This window comes from Bactrocera dorsalis, chromosome 6 (assembly GCF_023373825.1).
Source record: "Bactrocera dorsalis isolate Fly_Bdor chromosome 6, ASM2337382v1, whole genome shotgun sequence".
Lineage (NCBI taxonomy): Eukaryota > Metazoa > Arthropoda > Insecta > Diptera > Tephritidae > Bactrocera > Bactrocera dorsalis.
This window is the reverse complement of record NC_064308.1, coordinates 20,411,267-20,418,179: the sequence shown is the minus strand read 5'-3', so window position 1 is coordinate 20,418,179 and position 6,913 is coordinate 20,411,267.

Below are 6,913 nucleotides of genomic sequence, written 5' to 3'. Positions count from 1 at the left end.
ATACGAGAAAGCAAGACAAGAAAATATCATAACTCTTCAGAAAAGACAAGCAAAAGATTTAGAATTTCTCAATAAAACACGAAAGCCAACGAAAACCTACTCTCCTGGAGAAATAATATATGTTAGAATAAACAAACGATTAGGATCTAAGCTCACAGCTAGATTTAAAAAAAAAGTTGTGAAAGAGGATAAATCCAGTGTAGTAATCACAGAGAAAGGACGAACGGTGCACAAAAGCAACATTAAAACCTAGTTTTATTACCCCTTCTTTTTCCTTTTTCTTCCTCTTACAGATTTTTCGTAAATCTGGTGTACGCAGACTTTCAAATAATAGACTACTACTCGCAGTTAGCAACATTTAATACAGGACTAACTAAAATTCAAACAGGAACGTACAGAATAATTCATAAAGTCGACCTGGATGCATGCCAGAAAACATTGAATGAAATAAGCAGCATCATTAAGATAAAGATCACTGAAGAAAATCCCCTCCTTCCTGTTCTCATTAACGAAATAAACTTGACACAGACTTATTTAAACAGACTTAAACCAAGGAGATTTAAAAAATCAATAGATGCACTAGGGACAGTCTGGAAATGGATCGCTGGAAATCCCGACCATGACGACCTAGTAATTCTAGAAAATCAACTTAATAATATAATAGAAAATAACAATAAACAAGTAATAATTAACAAAGTAATTTTTGACAGAATTAACAATATCACCACAATATCAAATAAAAAAATAAAAACCTTACAAACGAACGAAGAAATACAACACCATTGGCTGTTGAAATAAAATATAAATTAAAAATTATTAAAGAGGAAATAATTAATATAGATTACGCAATGCATTGGGCAAAGGCCGGCATCGTAAATTCATATATTTTGTCAAATGACGAACTTAGATTAATAAAATCTGTATTTGAAAATAATAATTTTACATTAAACAATATGGAAGACTCACTAGAACTAGCAAATGTAAAAGTCGCGTCAAACAATACAATGTTACTTTATATAGTCGGAATACCCTTAACAAATGAGGATATTTGCGACTCAATTTTAATAAAACCAATAAAAATGAAGAAAAATATTAATAAAATCCCCTATGAGGATATAGTTACTTGTAATAATAACAAAATTTTTGGCGTTGAGAATAAATGTAAGGAATATAATAATATAAGAATTTATAACCGTAAGAACTTAATAGATATTAGTAACACTACTTGCGTCCCTCGACTACTTCGAAGCGAACCAGCGGAATGCACTATTATAAACAATCAACACATCCCATCAGTAAAGAACATCTCACCTGCTATCATACTACTAAATCAGTACAATGGCACAATAGAGATCGACAACCAAAAGATAAATCTTACTGGATCGTACGCAGTACAATATCACAATTCTACAGTTAGCATTGACGAACAAAAATATACCTTTAGCGAAACGTTAAGCACCAAACCACTACCCGCAATCCTGCCACCAAATCTCCCTTCAAATAGAGAAGAAGAAATCCTAAGTTTGGAAATGTTGAAAGAACTCCACATGAACAACACCAAACACCTAAAAGCACTACATATAACCCACAGAGCAGCTTTAATCACGAATTTATCGCTTTCAATCATCAGTCTGATATTCGTAGCGGTAATAGTCATCGCATTAGTTCTAAGGGAACTTTTCAAAAGCAAACTGGTAGAACGTTCAAGTTATAACGTAAACGTAAACGTGAGTGACCCTAAAGAGTTCACAACATCCGAAACACCACAGTTAACAGAGTCAATAACGCTAGTAAGCCAAATGCAGTAACCCAGTAGAACAGACGGGGACGTTTGTTTTTGGGGGTGGAGGAGTTAACACCAGAAATATTGCAAGTAAACCAATAACTGCCGACGTCAACTATCACCCAATAGGAAATATTCGAGACTTTAGTCAGCAGAAAAAAACAATTGGGAACAATATCCGCCATGCGCCGCATAAGCGAAAGTAACCAGAAACCAACATAACGTTACCAAAAGTGCCATAACGTTAACCAAAAGTGCTGACGCAGGTAGATTTAGGCAATATTAAAGGTCACTCTTGACCATAAAATATTAATTTTTTTTGACTTTGTAATTAATAAGTCATTAACTTGTATGTTTATGTATGAGTGTGCATACATATCGACGGAGATTTTCCGAGCCACGGAAAAACATTTTAGAATTGACAAATATTTTAAATCAACAAGAACTATGTTGCCTTTCGCGGGGTTGTCAGTTTTTCCATCTAGAATAAACATCAGAAAGTTGTACAATTACGAATTTTAGCGTTTGCCATCATCGCGAAAAGCCGGTTGTGTGTAGCAATGTCATACGCACATATTTATGTATGTATGTATGTATTGTATATATGAGTAGCACACGTATGTTACTACTTGTGTGATTATATGATTTGAATTCGCGAAAACGTACATATACATACATATATGGTCATGATACATGTGATTCAGAGAACTGCAACGAGTTATAAATTTTTGTTCGTAATCGGGTAATGATTGAACTTTGAATCACTAGCGATTAGCTCATATATGATTTGTTTATGAACATTCGCATCAGCAGAAAATACCGAAGTGATGCATACTTATGCTTCAATGATTGAAATGATCGACAGCATTTGGTTTGTATATCATCCCCTAAACACTGATTTACTCGTGCACTTCTGTTCTATTTCAAATACATATGTTTGCATATACATATGTTATGCATAATGGAAATTCCATCGAGTACATACATACAACAAATGTATGTATATATGTATGTACGTACGTACGTGAAATTTCCATTGTTTACGCATCGAAAACTTGTAACATGCGCACATTTTCAAAGCTGATACCTTTTTGCCACACATGATTCAAATCAATCCAGCAAAAAATTGTTGTTGTTTGCTGTACTCGTAGTTTACCCGCAGTTTCATATCGATTCAAACAATCGTCGTAACGTTATAAATTGACATGATACGATTTGAAACGAAGCCAGCCATATCGTTTCCTCGATCGTGATTGCCGTAAAACACATTGTTCGTGTTGCATCAAATTAGTTGACGCTGGCGGGTACTCGAATTGATCAACAATGTTGTCTATGCTGAACTGAATTGATTTGATTGTGTTTTTGGCACGAGTGTTTGTTCTAATTTAATCATACTAGTTGCAGCTCTCTGATGTGGATATAAGTTTTGAATAATAAGCGATAAGATTTATGTAGACTTATCACTATTTAAATTAATTTAGTTTTTTTAGTATATTATGATAGTTTGTTATATACATACATACATACATCGCTCATTTGCTGCAAGACCAGCATAAGTCAAAAAAATCGATTCTCCAGAAAACGCGTTTAAAGTTTTCAACTGACTACAGCCTTACACGGTGACTCCAACCTTACACCTCTTCTCAAGCGGAGCATATAAAAGGTATTCATATGAATTTTTCACTCAACATGAAGTATGATATAACGAACAATTCTGCAGCATTAACTCAAAAATCACGTTTTTTGATTTATGCCGGTCTTGCAGCAAATGAGCGACATATTTATGTAATAAACTATGCACTTACATATGAACGTATATATCAAATATAGGAAATAATTAAAATATTATATAAGTAAAAAAGCTAATATGCGTCTGTAATAGCAATATATAGTCTTGAGCATAATTTTTATTCAATGCTCAGCTCTGTTCAAGCGCCACTGTTAAGACTTGTCCTGCCGAGCAGACAGTGGTGAAACACCCTCATTTCGGCCGAGTGAGCCAACAATATTTTTACGTTTTCTGCGTCGTGAACCTTCTCTATGATGTATGTTCTCTGCACGTTAGACCATAGTTGAACATTCTCTATAATTTGCATTCTCCCCAGAAATTCACACAGAGCGCATATGTATGTGCAAATTAATTTGTGTATGCGTATGAAGCAAAGGCAATTTCGGAAAAATACTCATTGGTAATTTGAATCAAATAAACAACGATAGCTGTTTGAGTACAAACATTAAACCTTTCTTAACAGATATCGTCTGTGGTGCTGTTTGTGTAGCACAATTCGTTATTGTAACATATTTTGAATAAATTCAAATAGGATTTGAATATACAAGTTAATAAAACGTTTTATAGTTTTTAATAAAAAAAATATTTTATTGGAGCTATGCTCCTTTATTGAATTCCACTTAAGAACTAACATTTACAATTAATTATACTTAACTCTAGACCTATGTTTGCCGCTGCAACGGGTACGGAGTTCGCTGACGCTGCGCTTCCCACAGGTTGGCACTTCGCTGACGTTGCGCTTCCCATAGGTTGCCACTACACGTGTCGCATGTGATATTACTGCATCATATGATACTTTTGAATGTATGGGGTGCTAACTAGTCCCCCCTTGAAATTCAAAAGTCCTCGTTTGAATCTTCAGGTGTATTAAAAATTTGATTGAGACCTTCTATTGCCGGCTGTGAGAGTTTGTTGGGTTCATCTTCTTTTTGTTTGATCAGAAGTTTCTTCCCGAAAATTAGGGCGATGAATATTAAAAGGATGATTAGCGTGATGCTGGTTCCGTGCTTTACTCTGTTTGCTGCTTCTAACAAACTTACTTCTTTTGTATTGTTGAAGTTAAGCTGTTTTAGCATCTCCAGCGAGAGGAATTCTTCTAAAGGGTGATTTTTTAAGAGCTTGATAACTTTTTAAAAAAAAAAAACGCATAAAATTTGCAAAATCTCATCGGTTCTTTATTTGAAACGTTAGATTGGTTCATGACATTTACTTTTTGAAGATAATTTCATTTAAATGTTGACCGCGGCTGCGTCTTAGGTGGTCCATTCGGAAAGTCCAATTTTGGGCAACTTTTTCGAGCATTTCGGCCGGAATAGCCCGAATTTCTTCGGAAATGTTGTCTTCCAAAGCTGGAATAGTTGCTGGCTTATTTCTGTAGACTTTAGACTTGACGTAGCCCCACAAAAAATAGTCTAAAGGCGTTAAATCGCATGATCTTGGTGGCCAACTTACGGGTCCATTTCTTGAGATGAATTGTTGTCCGAAGTTTTCCCTCAAAATGGCCATAGAATCGCGAGCTGTGTGGCATGTAGCGCCATCTTGTTGAAACCACATGTCAACCAAGTTCAGTTCTTCCATTTTTGGCAACAAAAAGTTTGTTAGCATCGAACGATAGCGATCGCCATTCACCGTAACGTTGCGTCCAACAGCATCTTTGAAAAAATACGGTCCAATGATTCCACCAGCGTACAAACCACACCAAACAGTGCATTTTTCGGGATGCATGGGCAGTTCTTGAACGGCTTCTGGTTGCTCTTCACCCCAAATGCGGCAATTTTGCTTATTTACGTAGCCATTCAACCAGAAATGAGCCTCATCGCTGAACAAAATTTGTCGATAAAACACATTTCGAACCGAACACTGATTTTGGTAATAAAATTCAATGATTTGCAAGCGTTGCTCGTTAGTAAGTCTATTCATGATGAAATGTCAAAGCATACTGAGCATCTTTCTCTTTGACACCATGTCTGAAATCCCACGTGATCTGTCAAATACTAATGCATGAAAATCCTAACCTCAAAAAAATCACCCGTTATATTGCGTGGTGCGGATGGCGGTTGAAGGATGGCTGGTAGTGGTTTACTTGCTGTTCTTTCTTCGTTATAGAACTTTTTTCCATTGATAACAATTGTTACGTTGGTATACAAAATTATGAAGGTCCCGTTTAAAAATGTGGGTTCGTTGTTTATTGAAATTTCTCCGTTGTATTTATTTAGAAATATTATTCCTGGTCCCATTTCCTCTATGGTTGGAATATGTTGGTTGTTGACCTCCGTGCAGTTTGGCAAACGACTTTTTAAAAGATTATTTATACAAGTATTATTACTTAAATCTATTACATTATTGCTTAAGCACATTTGTAAGGAATTGTATTTTTTACAATAATTTTCTATTCCATAAATTCCCTTTTCACAGTTTAGAATTGTATTGAAATTGATTTTATTGATTCTCCCGTTATTTTTTACTGCTCTAATATCTAAAGTTTTACAATTTCGGTTATCTACGGTTGGGAGGCTAACAATATAAATTATAGTTTTGCCATTGGTTGCAATTTTTATTTCGGAAAATTCGAGTGCTTCGTCTAAATTAACATATGGAATATTGTCATTGTCTATTACTTTTTTCACAATATTTATTTCTTCATTTGATAAGATAAAAGAATTTATTATATTGGCTTTTGCCCAATGTATTGCGTATGCAATATTTAAAATTTCTTCCTTAATTATTTCTAATTTATATTTTAGCTGTAAAAATGCTTCAATTTCTAAACTCTTTTCATTTTGCATGGTTTTAATTATATTATTCGTAATATTTGTTATCTCGCTAATTTTGCCTATTGTAAGTTTGTTGATTAATACCTGATTATTGTTATTTTGTAAAACATTATTTATCTTACTTGAAATTATTTCGTAGTCTTCATGGTCTGGACTTCCTGCAATCCATTTCCATGCGCTACCCAGGAAATTTATTGATCTTTTAATTTTTTGCTCTACTTTTAGATTGATAAGTTGGGCTCTTATCTGTGTTATTAAGTGGGATATGAAGGGGTAATTAGGGTTTTTGCGGATAGTTTCAATTTTAATAGTCGCTTCTATGTGGTCTAGTGTGTCCGTATATTTTTCTATGTCAATTTCATGTATTATCCTAAATGTTCCTGTTTGTAGTCTAGCCGTTCCCTTTTCTATTGTTATTAATTGAGAGTTTGAGTAGTCGAGGATCTGTACTTCCGCCAGGCATAGCGGTAGTAATATTCTGGAAAAAAATGTCAGTACATATTTAGTTACGTATTCTACCTTTGTGAATTATTTGTCCTTTTTCAGTTAACACGGTACTATTTCTAT